Source organism: Pteropus vampyrus, unplaced genomic scaffold (assembly GCF_000151845.1).
Source record: "Pteropus vampyrus isolate Shadow unplaced genomic scaffold, Pvam_2.0 Scaffold171, whole genome shotgun sequence".
NCBI lineage: Eukaryota > Metazoa > Chordata > Mammalia > Chiroptera > Pteropodidae > Pteropus > Pteropus vampyrus.
The window spans coordinates 1,344,489-1,360,983 of NW_011888952.1; the positions used below are offsets into that span (position 1 = coordinate 1,344,489).

A 16,495-nucleotide genomic window follows, 5' to 3' on the forward strand; every position below is an offset into this window, starting at 1 on the left:
ACTATGCCATTTTACATAAGGGACTTGAGCATCCTGGAATTTTGGTATTTAGCGGGGCCTAGAACCAGTCCCTTGTGAGCATTGAGGGGCAACTGTATACATATAATAGGCTAGAATGACTACAGAGTAGACTTTATTTTGGAAGAAGAACATCTTTGGACTCTGGTGATTCCAATTGGTTTAGGAATGGATTGACATAATTCTGGAATCCCTTTGTAATAGTTTCAGCTTCTTGGGAATCATTTTTTATCTCTAAACAAGAGAGAAAAAGTCCAGAGATGTCTATAATTATTATTACTATGTGGACAACATTTTTGAGAAACTTTTTAAACTTTTTTACTGTGGTGCTCTATGAACCACTCATAAGAGCACAGAGCTCAAACACCAGGCATTTATTTTATTTTCTGTTACCTAGGAATGTAAGTGAAAATTCATGTAATTTATGGGCGAAGTTGAGCATTAAGTTCAGTCTTTCAAGTAAATTTCTTAAGACCTATTTAGGCTCGTTCAGCCTGATTCAGCTTTCCCTGTCCTAGATTAATTCTATTTTTACTTTTGTTATAAGTTGCTCTTAATTTAACATTCTCCTCAACACTTTAAAAGAAGTCTTGTGTGTAATCTGATTTGGGTGTCTTATTCCAAACAGAAAAATGTTATTACTACTTGAGATCAGTTTCCCAACTCAGGTAGGTGACCTAAATGATTCTCTTTTCTTTTGCTCACGGAGAACCAAAAACTTAGGCATTTTTGAGGATGTTATTGTATTAGCATTTTGAAGAGAAAAGTACCTTTTAGGACTTGAGTATATAATACCTGATAGCCTTAAGGCTTCATTATGTCTACTAGTGGAGAATAAAAGAAATATCTCAATAGTGCACTGTAGAGCTAAAGTCAATAGTGAAATAGTGGATTTGTAGTAACACAATAGTCACTTATCTGAATGGCCTAGCAGGAATAAATTTACTTAAAATAATCATTCCACTGCTCATGGGACATTGATTTAATCAGTGTCCAGGGTAATCCTGGAAGGTGCTTAATGAAAATACAACATAAGATTGCCGGTTTTCCTTGTGCTTGAGGAATCCCTCCTTTCAGTGATCATTAATGCTGGTGTTGGGAAGACCCCAACCTTTTTTCCAACTTTTACTTTGTAGTAGTCAAAAGTGAACAAAATTTGAGGAAAGGCTTTTATACACTGATGTTTAAAACAACACCCTGGTATGTCTTTAATAATTAATTTTATTGTGATGTTTACAAACGTTTTATGTTGGGTACAAATTTTGTTCTTCTATCTTCTGATTATAAGGTCCTCTTGTATCTGCTGACTTCCTCACTTAGATTAAAATAATTTTAAGGGAGGACCATAGGAAGAAAAGTCTCTTGAAAATGTTGCCTACATGTTAATGATAATAATTATAGACACCTTGGGACTTTTTTCTGTTTTTGAGGATTTTGGTGAAGGGCATAGTACTGTTGAGCTGGTCTAATGAGTATGCATGTGATCAGAAAAAGCTGGATAAGGTTGGTGTGAGTGACGGAGAGGGAACAGGAAGAGAAGAGAACTTTTGCAGGTGTTGTTGCATCTGCTCCTAGAAATTCACTAACTCCTTGTTTGGTGAAGATGTTTGAAAGCTGACTAATTGATGAAGCATAAATTATCATAATCCTTCTAAGTAAAGTGTTCCTAGGAATGCAAGCTTTTATGATAACGGGACTGGTGCCCAGATGTGTGGAATATTTTTGTGTCCTTTCCAATTAATTATAACATAATGATGAGGTACACTCACATACTGTTTTCTCCAATTGGTTTCTTCTCTCCAAGATCATGTTGACTTTAGTTAGCCTCCACATCAATAAAGTAAACCAGTGGCTGTGTGCACAGGTTACAGTGATTTAGCTAGCACTTTCCTTTGAGCAAATCAGGTGGGCCTGATTTTATTCTCTCTCTCCTTTCCTCTTTGCTCTTACCTCTTTCCTCTTGGCATCTGATAGACTGGCTTTCAAACATTTTTAACTGTGGCGCAGAGCTAAAAAGCATTTATATTGTGACCCTTGTACTCACATGTTGGCATAACTGATACAAAAGCTTCATGAAACGATATTCTGACTTTGCACAGTGTAGTTTGATTTGCCTCTTTTATTCTTTGCTTTCTATTTATTCAAATAAAAGTTGGATTGTGACTCATTAAATTGATTTTAGGATCCATTAATGAATCGGGACCTGTGGTTGAAAACATGATTTGGTTTATATCTCCTTCATTGGATAAACTTATTTCTGGCTCCTCCATTTATGTACTGGGGAGATTTGACTAACATGTGGGTCATGAAAATAGAGTGAGCCAGGGTATTCAGACATGCTGGAATTATCGGTGACTGGACAGGAATGATGTCATCTTATTGTTCTCTTTCAAGAGCACTAGAGGACTTGGCACACCAATTATAAGCAAACATGACTACTCCATTAAAGGCAGCTCCTCTCTATTCTAAGCCTGTATTGTTCCTGATTTTTAGAGCCAGTACTCAAGAAAATGGTCATTCCCCTTTGGTTAAACCTATTTGACTCCCTCTTGTTCCCTAAAGTGTTCTAGCTGCCTCATGGCTCCTTTGAGACTGCCTAGTAGACACTGATTGAGAGGACACCAGTGTGAACCTTTGTAGCCTACGTTTATGACTATAGCTTTTTATCCTCTAGAACCCTAAACACCTGAGAGGATGCCATGCATTTCCACCATGACAATGGCTCACTGTAGCAGGGATTCCCAAAGAGAGGAGGAGCGGGTATTTGTAAGCATTCTGAAAATGCCTTCCCAGGTGATTCTGATGTCAGGGCCCTTCTCCCAGATGAGAGTCACTGGTTTAATAGTATTCCCAGGGAAGTGTTGGATCTGTATCTTTAAGAAGGAGGGGCTAGATCCTTCTAGTTATGAGATGCCATAATTCTTTGGCTATCATACATCCTTTTAACAGATTTACTAGTTGTTTATATTTTGTCTCATTTATTCTCTCTCTTTCTCTACACACACACATACACACACACACACACACACACGCACGCACACACGCACACGCACAGCAGATTCTTGAATAATGTTATTTCATTCAACATCATTTGTTATGTTGGTGAGAAGCTCTAGAAACAACTCCTGTTTATATTAATTAACTTATGGTAAAATTGGTTTCATTATACATTATTTTGCTGAGTGTCACAGAACCTATCAATGAGGTTAAGTGAGAACTTACTTACGGTTTGTGTGTATAGATATAGATATAGATTATTTTTCCTGAAACATTTGAGAATAAATGGGAGGAGGTATCTTGACTCTTTACTCCTAAATACTTAAATATGTATTTCCTATGAATGAAAATATTCTCTTGTATAACCTCAATATGGTTATCTTCGTTAAAATGTTTTATAAATAAGGATAAAAGTGGGCATAAAATCTTTATGCTTATAGTTCTTTTACAACTTCATAACCAGAATATGAATTTATAATTTATTGTAGCCAATAAAAGTTAGCCATGATACAATAGATAATGATCTGTTACACCAAAACCCTGTTCCACTGGTCTGTGGCACCTACTGCTGCTGTGCTATGTTTAATTCTTCTGTGTCACTGTGCCTGTACTGCCATATGTCTTTTGACACAATTTCCCCACCACTTTTATCTTGCGAACGCTTATAAAATATTTTATTGTGCAGATTATGGTGACATAAGTTGGCTTTCTCAGTGCAAATGCCTCAGTTTCATATTATGTTTGTTTTTGTCCTTTTCTCATCACACCAAGAAAAAAATGTAAACAGTCACTGAAATCATGTTTCAATACTTGTTTATATACTAGGTGTGTGATTTACAATACGCTTCTGTCAGATTTTTAAAAAGTTCTCATTGAAATGACACAAGTGAAAATTCCTCACTAACCCCTGTGCATTTTTGTCTGTAGATCTCAGTTTAAGGATTACATATTACCTCATCTCATTCTCACAGTAGCCCCACTTAATAGGTACTGTAATTAGTCCCATTTTATAGATAAGGAAACCGAAGCTTACAATTTAAATAACTTGCCTAAGGGTATTGAGCTGGTAGTGACTGTGCTGAGATTTGAACTCAAACAGCCTGACTTTGAAGTCTAAGCTCTCAATTTTTCTGCTATAGACTTTCTCAGATAGAGAGCATTGATGAGTTGACTGCTGATTAAAAAAAAATAAAGCAAAATAAAACAGAACTGTATATACTGGCTTTGTTAATAAGTCAACAGAGAGGTTTTCACTTGGAAAAGGTTTCCCAACCAGAGCACTGAGTAGCAATAATCTGCCTAATGTTTAGGACGGGCAGTAGCACACATTCAGGAACTGCCGTGACTCTGCCTCCCATGTATGTGAGTGGTTCAGATGCACACTGCCACAGAACTTCTCTTCATATTGAGCTTTTGTTTCCAGTAAATACTTCAGTTGACTCAAGATCTCGGCTCCCATGATGAGCTGCTTCACAACGTATTGGATCCCTCATTGCCAAAGTTTTTAAGTAGAGACGAGATAACCACTGTCCAGAAGCATCGTAGAAGGGCATTGGGTGGGTGGGTGGCCAGACTTGACCTAAGACTCTTGACCTGAGACCCTAGACCTGTTCAAGGCAAAGATCCTGTTCCATACTCCTTTGTATTCCAAGCATGTACCATTTGGTGCATATGATCAGCATTTGATAAACATCTGTCTGTTGATAATAAAGTAACTGTTGGAGTGAAAGGCTCATTTCTATGGAGTTAACTTATTTAGCAGTAGCAAAAATGACTTCGTATAATTATCACTATTATTACTAATGTACAAATTCAAAGTACTGTATTCCACTTGATAATTCTTAATAGTTTGCAAAACATTTTATTTGGTGGTTGTGTCAAGAATCTTTGCAGTAGGCTGAGTGGGGGATGTCAGGGGAAAAAAATTAAGCTTGAAGAAGTTGGATGCCTAATTCAAGGTTAAAGCGTTTAAAAAACCCCAAAAGCTTGAGGTGCTGTCCCCCTTCAGTACCCTCATGTGCATTCACATGCTATGATCATCAAAACAGAAATTCGTAAATGAGTGTCATTGTTGCTGGACAGTGTAGTCTTCCAGGGTAGAAAAAAAACGACTTAGAGAGTTATCTTCTCTGAGGCTTATATTCCCAAGCCTCCTTTTGATGTTCAAAACAAGGACTGAATTTACTGCCCTTTCTAAAGGTTGAAGACACTAATAATATGTTCTGTGTTTTCAGTTATTTCTCTTTTGTGAACAATGGCATTGAAAATATCTCCCAGCAGTCCATTTTACTTTAAAAAGCTTCATAAAACAGAAAACATAAGGTAGGATAATATTATGTCTTATTTAAGATACTCTTTAGGTCTGGTCAGCTGCTTTAATCAAAGTTTGCCTCCCAGGGTAGGCACCTGGCATTTATTGAGAAGGCTACCCTCCAGAGACAGCTACTACAAATGTCAGTGCTATTTTTGTAGTTTTATATCAGATCAAATTAGCATAATAAATGTTAGAAATGGATCTCCACTAGTGATGATAATGACTTGTTAATTAGCATAATGGATATTGAAATAGTCTTTCACCAAATAGCTCTTTAGATACTTGATGGTCTATTCTATTTCTCTTAAATGAATATTCATTTCTTAATCTTTAGAAATCCATGCTTTACTTTAATATACATGAAAATGCCATGAGCTATTTTAATGTCATTTGCAATTCAGTTTAAAATATCAGAGTGAAGAATCCTTGCATGAAGTACTTCCTTTTTTTTTTTTTTTTTTTGATACATAGCTTCCTGGATGTCCCCTTTGCCTCCCAGCATGGTCTTCCCTCCCTGTTCTCTCTTCCCCTGTCTGCATCTTAAGAATCACTCTTATCAGTATCTTGTCTAAATACCCCCAGTACAAGCAAACATTCTTTGTTGGATATGTCTTCTAAACTCATCATGTGAAGTCGCTGTCTCCTCCACCCAGATGGCTTGTCAGTGGCCCTCCTGTAAGATGATATGTTCAGACCTAAACAATGATTTCTGTATGTGATCAGATTTAGTATAGTGTACCTAGGACTAGCACCAATTTTAATTTTGTCCAAGAGTTCTTGGGAGCAAAGGGTCAGAAGAGGGTAGGGCAGACTGATGACAAGTGCATGAAGCAGCCAAGTGTGAGACTAGGGAACAGTGGGAACTGGAGAATAGAAAGCCTCTGCTCCTTTTCACGGAGCAGCCGCCACCAGCCTCCTGCCACTGTTGCATCAGAGCTGGCTCATGAGAGGCGACCCTGCAGGTCTCTTCCCAACTCTGGACTTCATGTTGGGAACTTGAGATCAATCACTGTGGGAGATTTATAACATGGCGAGAGCTGCAGATCAAGGCTTTTTGGTTTTTCCTCCTGAGACAGAGCCAGTTGTTACCATTTACAGGCATATGTTGCTTTATTGTGCTTCACTTTACTGCACTTCACATTGAAGGCAAAGCCACGAGCGAGAAGATTATGACTTGCTTCGTTGTGGTCTGGGACTGGACCCACAATATCTTCGAGGTTTGCCTGTACCATGTCACAGGCTCCACCTGACTGCTTTTACACAGGAATGTGGGGCTGAATTTGTCAGATATTCTGATTGTTCGAGCAAATTTAAACCTGGATTTTCATGTAAAATTTCTAGGTTTTAAAAATTTCATGTGAGCCAAACAGTGGATCCCTTGCCAGATTGGACTTTTAAATATGATCAAGTATGTGCTTTCTGGGCTAGTCTCAGTACTTCTAATACGTACTAAAATAACAGTAGTTTTTTTTTTTTTTTTAAGCAACCTATATCAGCTTCTCTCCCCCATTGTAGCTGTGAATAACTGTAGCAATTTTTTAAGAGCTAATAAAAATGATATTTAACATTACACTACCTCCTAGTTCTGATCTTTATCTTAATGTAGAAATTAATTTGCATATATATTTTTTCTTCCTATTTAGATTTTCTGTTAAAAGACAGAGGACACATCTTTTCATCTTCTTTTTGCTTTCTTAAAGATTTATGTACTTGTAGACTTGACATTTGACGTGGATATAATTTGTACAGCAAACATTTGAGGTTTACACTTTTAAAGAAATTGAATCTAGTTTGAAAAAATCGAACTGTTACATCCTTAGTGGCTTTAGGTTTATTGTAACTGCCTTTTTATTGGATCACACTCTTGATTCCTTATAAATTAAATGAATAAATCTTTCCATTTGAAATCTGGGGAAATTTTCTCTAGAACTGCTTTTCTCATCAGATTTTACACATATATGCTTTTTTTCCCTGTGAAAAATATTGCTTTAATGTCACTTTTTTTTTTTTTTCATGGAACTTACCTTGTTCAACTAGACTAGAATCACTTTTTTAATGAACTTGATGGGAGAAATCTGTTTTGTTTACCAATAAGCAAGTGTTGAGAAGAGTGAACTTTCTATTTTCTTAGCAAAGTGCTAATTTAGGGTGCTTTGAATAAAACAGTTTAAATTGCAAAGGAATAGTTTATTTAGTAATTCAGGAGGACAAATTGGAGTTTTGGAGTAAAATGGCAGCTGGAACACATACACATCTAGCTCCTCTCTTACCAAAAACCCTTTAACAAAACAGACATTTGAAAGAATCTGTAACACTGCTGGAAAACCAGAAAAGGAGCCTACCTTCAGTAGACCGAAAGTTAGGAAGAATTCCTGGAAAACTGAAAACAGATGGGATTAGATTGACAAAAAGAAAACAAAGAAACAAAAGTAAAAGAGCATAACCCAAAACACAGGTGCAAAAGAAAACAGAATTAAAAGCAGAGTTTAGAGTGACTAACAACTGTCAACAGGAAGGAGCCCTAGAGCAAAATTCAGGAAATTAAAGTCTTCCATTTATAACAATGATCCCCTGGCTAAGAACTAAGAACTATACTCTCAAGAAAGTGAACATCCTGTCTTAGGAGCATTCCTCAGGTAGGTTTATAAATCTGAGAGAACAGCAGAGTAGAACATGATCACATGCCTCCCCGCTCCATCCCCAAACAAGAAAGGGTTTGGGGAAGGCAATGTATGCCTTCACGTGGGCACTATCTACTAAAGTCCTTCACCACTGGAGGACTTTCTTATTTTGGCATGTTTGTATGTTTTCCTCCCAGCTTGCCTTCCTGCTTGCTTCTGCTCACACACCCCAAAGTAAAGGCCATCATTGGATACCTCCTATAGTCTTATGTAGAGCCTGTATTTGACCCTCCCTCAAAAAGAGTCTTAATACTAGAGAGGAAGCATGCATTAGTTGACCTCGTCGATTGACCCAGTCTTTTATTCTTAAGTATGAATGAATATCAAAAAATTACCAGACCATCTAGGAAAACATAGGATGAAAGAAAAGACCCAGCATAAGCAGAATTTGGGGAATATAGAAGCTAAAAACATGTTAGCTCATATCTTCGAAGAGATTTGAGATAGTGAATATATTAAATAAAAGTAGCCTACTATGAAAAAAGATCATTTAAACAACAAAGTTCATGGAAATGTAAAATATCATTATCAAACAAAAGATTAAATAGGTCAGCTTGAGAATTGAATAGATACAATTAAAGACAAAATGAATGATCTGGAAGATTGTTAACAAAACTTTGCAAATATTACCGGGAAATTAGGAGGTAATACAAATCAACCCCAGGATCTTAAGCATTCATCATTAGATAGAAATTTGTGTGGGATGAAGGCAAAGAAGTACTAAGATCATTTATTGGAAAAATAGGAAACAAGTGAGCCAAATGAACAACCAAAAATAATAATAATAAAAACAAACTGAAAGTAGAAAGAAAAAAATTGACCTTTGCTTTATCTTTATATAGTAGACCCTGCCCTCCCCCCCACTCCGCCGCCCCCGACTAGCCACAGAGAATATGTCCCAAGACTCCTAGTGGAAACCAAAGATAGTACCAATTATGTTTTCCCTATGTATACATACCTCTAATAAAGTTTAATTTATAAATTAGACACAGTAAGGGATTAACAACTACAAAAATAGAATAGTTGTAACAATATACTGTAGTAAAAGTTATATAAACGGCTTTGAGGCCATTATTAAGTAAAATAAGGGTTACTTGATCTGATAACCAAGGTGGCTACTAACGGACTGACTGGTGGGTAGGATATATGATGTGAATATGCTGGACAAAGGGATGATTTATGTTCCAGGAGGAATGGAGCAAGATTTTATGCTACTTAGAATGGTGTGCAATTTAAAACTTAGGAATTGTTTATTTCTGGAATTTTCTATTTAATATTTACGACTGGCAACCGAAACCACAGAAAGCAAAACCACAGATAAGGGGAAACTGTTGTAAATGAAAATGACAAGTACACCTCAACACTAAAACCAAAAAAAACGGTTTCTAAAAAACAGACCAGTAAAGTACACAAACCTTAGGTGAATTTGATTAAGGAAGAAAGAAAATACGCAGTTTACAGGACATTAGAAATGACAAAAGGAACATTATCATGAGTAAAGATAAGAATAATATACAAATATGTACACATATAAAAAGATTAAAAGGTGGATAAAATGGATGATTTGATTTGGCCAATAAAATAAAGAGGTAGAAAACCTGAGTTGGCCAATAATTATAGGAAAATTTGATAAGGTAGTCAGAGATATGAGACCCAAATGATTTTATAGGTGAATTACCAAATCTTCAAGAAACAAATTTCCTTATAAGACCATCTTAGTATATATAGCACTTTCTAATTCCTCCTGTAAGGGTAATATAACCATGATACAAAAACTGGATAAGGAAAGCACAAATTGTGTGTATAGATTATATATCAATTTCACTTATAATATAGATATGAAAACCCTGTTAAATATTTAAAAATAAATCAGTCTGGCAGTGTATTAAAAGAGTAGCATATTTCATATGCAAGCAAGTTGTTTGTATCACAAGAATGTAAGGATGGTTCAATAATAGGAACTCTTATAATGTAATTATATTTAATAGATTAAAAGAAGAAAAATCCATATAATATTCATGATAAAAGCCTAAAAATAAGTTTTGAAATTCAGCATCTCTTCATGATAAAAACTCTTAGTATGATAGGAATTAAAAGAAATTTTCTAAAATTGATAAAAGTTATCTGCTAGAAACTTATGGAAATGTTCAATGGTGATACAGTTTAAGTCAGGAGCAAGACAATTTGAATAGCATTAAATCTGAGATTCTAGCTGTTGAATTTTTAAAAAGCTATAAAAACTAAAGAGATAGGCAAAACTACAAAACTAAAGAGATAGGCAAAACTACACTTTTCAATTGTTTATAATCTACAAGAAAATAACCATAAATAAGGGGAAAAGAACTACTATGACTAATAAGAGACTTAAATAGGGTAGTTAGTTATAAGAATAGCATTTTAAAAAATCGATATTATCCTTTTTTACTTGGAGTGATCAGTTAGGAATTATCTCTAAAAAAAAATCAGTCAAAAATCAACCATAGATAATATGGTGTATAGTATGAGGCAAGAAAATACCTAACAAACATGTAAAATGTATAAATAAATTATAAAACTAATGACATAAAGATCTGAATAAAAGGATATACAAACCATATTTCTGAGTAGGGAGATTCAGTCAAGGATGTCAATTACATTTAATCTAGAGATTCAATGTAATCCTAATAAGTATATCAAAAATAATTGTTAGTTGATAAGCTGATACCTAAAGTTCAAAATATTTGAAAAATAAAGGGCAGAGAAGGAAGAGTCTTGCTATATCAGATATTTAAAGGACACTCTAAATTTTATTACTATAAAGTAAAATGGGATAATATTGGCAAAAGGATAACTATAGCAGTATTTCTTAAATATTTTAAAACCATAATTCATAGTAACAAGCATTTTACAATCTAACCAAGTGTATGTATACATATATATGAAACAGTTTTTACAAGGTAATACTTTACTATATCAGAAGTCTATTTTTTGTTCTATATCTTTAAAAGAACAGCAACAGTGATGGTTATGACCCATTAAACTGATTTTAGGAACCACTAATGGGTAGAAACTTGCTTGCAGTTTCTAAAACCCCAAGCTAGAGTAATTGAAACAGAATAAAGTTCAGAAGTACACACAACGCACAAATGTAATATATCATAAAGGCAAACATTTAAATCTATGAGAAAAGAATGAATTGTTAAAAAAAAAAAAAAGCTTAGACAGTGGCTAATCATTTGGAAGAAAATTAAGTTAAGAAGGTTTCTTGCCTCATACTATACAGTCAAATTTCAGATTGGTTAAAGAATTTATATTATATGCAGGCCTTCAGAATCAATTGTGATGGAACTGTAATGTTTATAACCCAACATCCAGTCACTGAAGGAGACCTTAAACACTGCTAGATTCAGTTTAAATCAACAAATATGTATTGCCCACCCATTTTGAACAATGTGTTAGGTTCTACAAGCTTACAGTCTTCAAGTGTAAGGAGACAATTATAAAAATAACCATGACACAATGGAGAGTGTGTTGGTCACCATGAGACATTTCCGAAGGACTGTGAAGATTCTAAGGAGAAAGAGACCATCTGGTGGAGAGAGAGCAAGAAAAGATTCATGGACAAGGTAGAATTAGAAGTGAGGAGTAGGAATGGAGAATGATGCCATGTTCCTTACCAGCAGTGGGAACAGCATGAACAAAGATGTGAAGACAGGCTCGGTGCATGGTATTTTCCTGGGGATTGATTGTCCTGTTTGCTGAAGGAAAATGGATATAAAAGTGTGTAGCAGTAGGAGTTTAGTATAGAGAGGTGTGGGGGCATATCATGAGTGCTAGTGTGAGGAAATTCTGGTTGATTCAGTAGGCAATGAAGAACCATTAATGGATTTTAAGTAGGGGAATGATGTGATGTGGACCCCTGCCAAACAAAACTAAATGCACCGATTTTGTAGCAGTTAAGAATATAAAATTATGTCTATGGCCATGCCACCCTGAATGTGCCCGATCTAGTCTGATCTCAGAAGCTAAGCAGGGTCGGGCCTGGTTAGTACTTGGATGGGAGACCACCTTGGAATACCAGGTGCTGTAGGCGTTTTTAAAAAAAAAAAGAATATAAAATTATTTAATTTATGAGATCTGATACTATAAAAAATACTAAGTTAGTAGGAATTGTTATTAGAAAACCAGTCATCCTTTAAAAGAAACGACCTTATAAAGATTTTTGTATTTCAAAAACAGTTAGAGAAGCCAAATTAAGATCAATGAACAATAAAATAAAAAAATGTGAAAGTCTATAGCTCCTGGGCTTTGTGACAAAGAGCCCTACGAAAGAAATTCGATCTAGACTAGTTCCAATATAATTCTTCCTGCAGGGAAAGCAGCGAGAGGATTTGCAAGATTTCTTTCATTCACAATATTATTGAGAAAATATTATTGAGGGCCAGATTTGTATAGAGAACTATGCTAATCTTTGAACAGAAAACATTAAATGTATAAGATACAACTCTTAATATCTAGCAAGAGATAGACTTTAATAAGCAATTGTATTAGTTTTCAATTGTTCCTGTAACAATTACCACAAACAGTGGCTCAAAACAACATTCATTTATTTTATTGTTCCATTGATCTTGATTTGGCTTCTGTAAATGTTCCTGAACTTAGCAATTTTGTTTTGACTGTGGCACTTTAGGTCTACTTTTCTCCATTATTTTCCTTCTGTCTGAACTTTAGAAGAATTTCAGAGATAAATCACAAGGAGCTACTTTACCTTTGCATTAGTACACCATCTTTTCTTAATCTTTCTGTATTGAATTTTAAGCTCTTATTTTTTTTTTTCTAAAAATGGGTCATTCTGGTCACCAAAGAGGTAGATAATTCAGTTTGAGGGCAAGCATTAATTGCCTGTGTTATAATACCTCACTTTTTTTCCTCTCTAGTGTAAATATAAACTTTATAAGCAAAGGAAAGCCTTATTAATATTTGTATCATAACTATGTTCCATCAGCAGCATTTTAACCAAAGGCAAATTATTCTTGAGATTTGCTAAAAATCCAGCTGTTCTGAATGTAGAAGAGTAGATGTTTACCTATTTTTCAAGAGTACAGAATTAAAATATAAAGGAATTGTTAATTGTCCTTGAATGAAGTATGTGCATAAGAACATACTTAAGAGAGTTTGTCAGATTTTGTTTTCTTCTACGGATTTGGTTATTTTTCATGATATTGAACTTGAATTTAAGTTGAGATTTATGAAGTCTTATGATTCAATATTTACATGTCGTATGTGTGGCACAAGTAAGTTAATGTCTTTGTATTAATAGCATAGGGAATAGCGTGGTTAAAACTTATCAATTAGAAGATAAGCAGTTGAAGGTGAATGCATGGACACTTTAACATGTCTTTTAGGAGTGAGTAAATTAATTGTTTACATCATGAAGGGGAAGGAAGGGCTTTAAAAAATTTGGTTTTCCATCTAATATTAATATTAATATTTAATCTTGGCTGTTGTTGAACTTCAGAATTTGCACCACCATAATGTCATGGGTAGGGATTCTCAACCCTCTGAACTTTGGCTGTGGAGAGTGGGATGGGATATTTCTATAGTAAGAATGAAAGTAAGTCTTTCTTTTGTTAGATTTGCTTGTAATATTTGTGTGCTGTGCTGTTTTCTAGTGAGGCCAGTGAGCTACTGAATATTTTACAACAGAATGTTGTAAAGTGCCAAAGGCCGGTTTTGGCATTTGATGTATGTTATCTTACTGAAATAATTGTTACACAAAAGTTTTATGTAAAGTTTTATAGTGGATGCTGCACCTCCCAGATCTTGCCTGCTGCTGGTCACATGCCAGCTGGTGGTTCCCTCAGCTGAAGGGAGCTTGGTCTTCCAGGGTCACACCCCTTCCTGGGTGCAGCCTGCATGAGATGACTGGTGGATGAAGAGGTATATAAGTTCAGCCTACTCTCTTGCCCTGTGAAGGTCAACCCCTTTCAGAGCTTGCTGGGGGGTAGGTTGTAGACCTGTTAAGACTGCTTCATAGCCTACCTTCTCTATCTAATCTTCTGTCTCCTTTGCTTCCCCCACAGGGATGATCCTGAGAGCACTTCCTGCACACTATCTATCTCCATCCCAGCTTTCTAGGGAATCTGTTTGCGGAATACCTCTACTTCTCTTTGAGGACTTCTGTGTAAACAGATGCTAATTTAGGATCACAGGGATGGATAGGATCTTGATTATCTTCTTGCTTGATCTTCCCTCTAATGCAGAGGTGCCCTCTACATTATTATTCAGATTTGACTCTCATCTTCTGCTCGAATGTAAGAGATGGAGAGTTTTCTTCATTGCACCATGAGTTGTTAAATACTTTGAGGAGTTAGAACTGTTTTATTATTGAGCGGAATCTTCATCCATGTAACTTTCACTCTTTGGACACACTTCTAATCTCACCTACTCAGAATGTCTCTTCTAATCCTTGGAATTGTACCAATTTCCATCCTTGGGACATTTGAAGACAGTTATATTTCCCTTAACTATTCTCTGATCCTGTTGCAATGCCTCCTTTTCTCACCTATTTATTACATGATGGGCTTTCTTTTTTTTCCTGCCAGCTTTATTGCAGTATAATTGACAAATAAAAATTGTATATAATTAAGGTATACAGTGTGATGGTTTGATATATGTGAATACTGTGAAATGATAATCACAGCCGAGTTAATTAACACATCTATCACCACATAATTTTGTGTTTTTGTTTTTGCTTTATATTTTGTTTTTTGGTCAAGAGAACACTTAAGATCTATTCTGTTAGCAAACTTTGAGTATACCCATATAGTATTATTTATTAACTATAGACACCCTTGCCTCCATACATTTTGATCTCCCAGAGTATCTTTGTATAGTACTTTAAGCAAAATAATTAAAAGTTTTTTAATGGAATATTATTTCCTCTTAGTAGGTATGAATTTGGTAGTGTTTTGGGATATTTGATTATCAAACTACTGTAGAAGATAGCACATGGTTGTAATAATAGGGAATACCTAGAAATGAGGTGGCTTTTTTTCAGAACATTGTTTTGCTATGATTTTTTAAAAAGTGAATATACTTAAAAATTTGTTTTGTGAAAAATGTCCAGCATAAATAAGTAGAGAGAATTTTATAATGGGTGCTCTTATACCCTTCAACTGGATTAAGTGATGTGTTGAAGGTTCCAGCTAAACAAAAGTCAGTTTAAAAGGAAAGGAACATTGTGACTAGGAACAGCATTCCTGCTGAAAAATAATTAGTATGTAGGTCAGAATTAATACCGTGTTATCTCTGGAGTGAAAAATACCATGATATTAAGAATTGAGCTGTGGGTCAGAGACAGTTTATTTGGTTTTAATCTTTAGGGATTCTATTTTTGAGAACCAAGTTCTAAAAACAATGGTTTCCGCTGAAGCTAGCCCATGGAATTAGTAATTTAAATTGTAAAACAGTATGACTGCAACATTAAATGAAAAAAAAAAGCAACAAAAAACGATTACCTGTGTGTTTTCCTTTTTGTTCACATAATCTGTTCATTATAGCACTTTTTAAAATGTGCAGTCTGCTTTTTAAAAACTAACAAGTGATATTTATGCTTACTGATGGGACTACAAATTAGCAGACTGTTAATACTTATTAACCCAGTAATTTTTCTAGGAATTTATCCTAAGAAAATAATCTGAGATTTGCAATGATGTTTATTGTGGCATCATAAAATATTGAAAACAACTTAAATATTTAACAATAAAACACATTTGGTATGACACTAATTCTACCAAAAATGTGTGTCTTAGAGGAGAATACAAATATTAATTTTAGCTGTGGTTATCTCTTAGTGGTAGGAATATGAGAGATTTTTATTTGATTTTATTTTTTTCTATATTTTCAAAAAAAAATTAACGAATGGATTAAATATAAAATTATCAAACACTTTTACCTATTTCACAGTGCTCTATGGAGTTGATATACCCAAAATTACTAATTAATCATTTCTCTTTTTATTTAATGAGTTGCTTATAAGCAGTTATTGTAGATAGTAACTGTTAACTTGCTTTATGGCATTTTTCTTCTCTTTAGTTATTTCCTAGTTCTAGGAAGATTACTGGGTGAAAAAATATAAATTCTTCAATGTTTTTATATAGCTTTCTAAAAGGTACCAATTTATCGTTACATAAAAGAGTTACATTTGTATCAGTTTCACCTGTATTGAATATTGGCCTTTTTTCCCTCTATTTTGGTTCAATAGAGAAAGTATTATACTTCAGTGCCACGTTCCTTTGTATTTCTTTGATTATTAACTGGATGACTAGCCCATAGATGTTTTAAAATTTAAAAAAAATTTTTTTTTGTAGCTTTATTGAAATATAATAGACATTAAAATTACTTTTTAGTTGCACAAATCTGTGGAGATTTTGAACTACTCATAGTCCCTGATCTGTCTGGATGGTTGTCCACCGGGTCTAGGACACACACTAGCGTCACCCTG

The 16,495-nt window shown here is 34.7% G+C and overlaps 1 protein-coding gene and 1 pseudogene across 1 annotated transcript in view; both read left to right on the plus strand.

Moving 5' to 3' along the window:
* Nucleotides 1–16,495, plus strand: part of VGLL4 (vestigial like family member 4) — a 133,675-nt gene that overhangs the window by 2,207 nt on the left and 114,973 nt on the right. The gene's annotated exons all lie outside the window — the stretch shown is intronic.
* Nucleotides 11,964–12,082, plus strand: LOC111746016 (annotated as a pseudogene).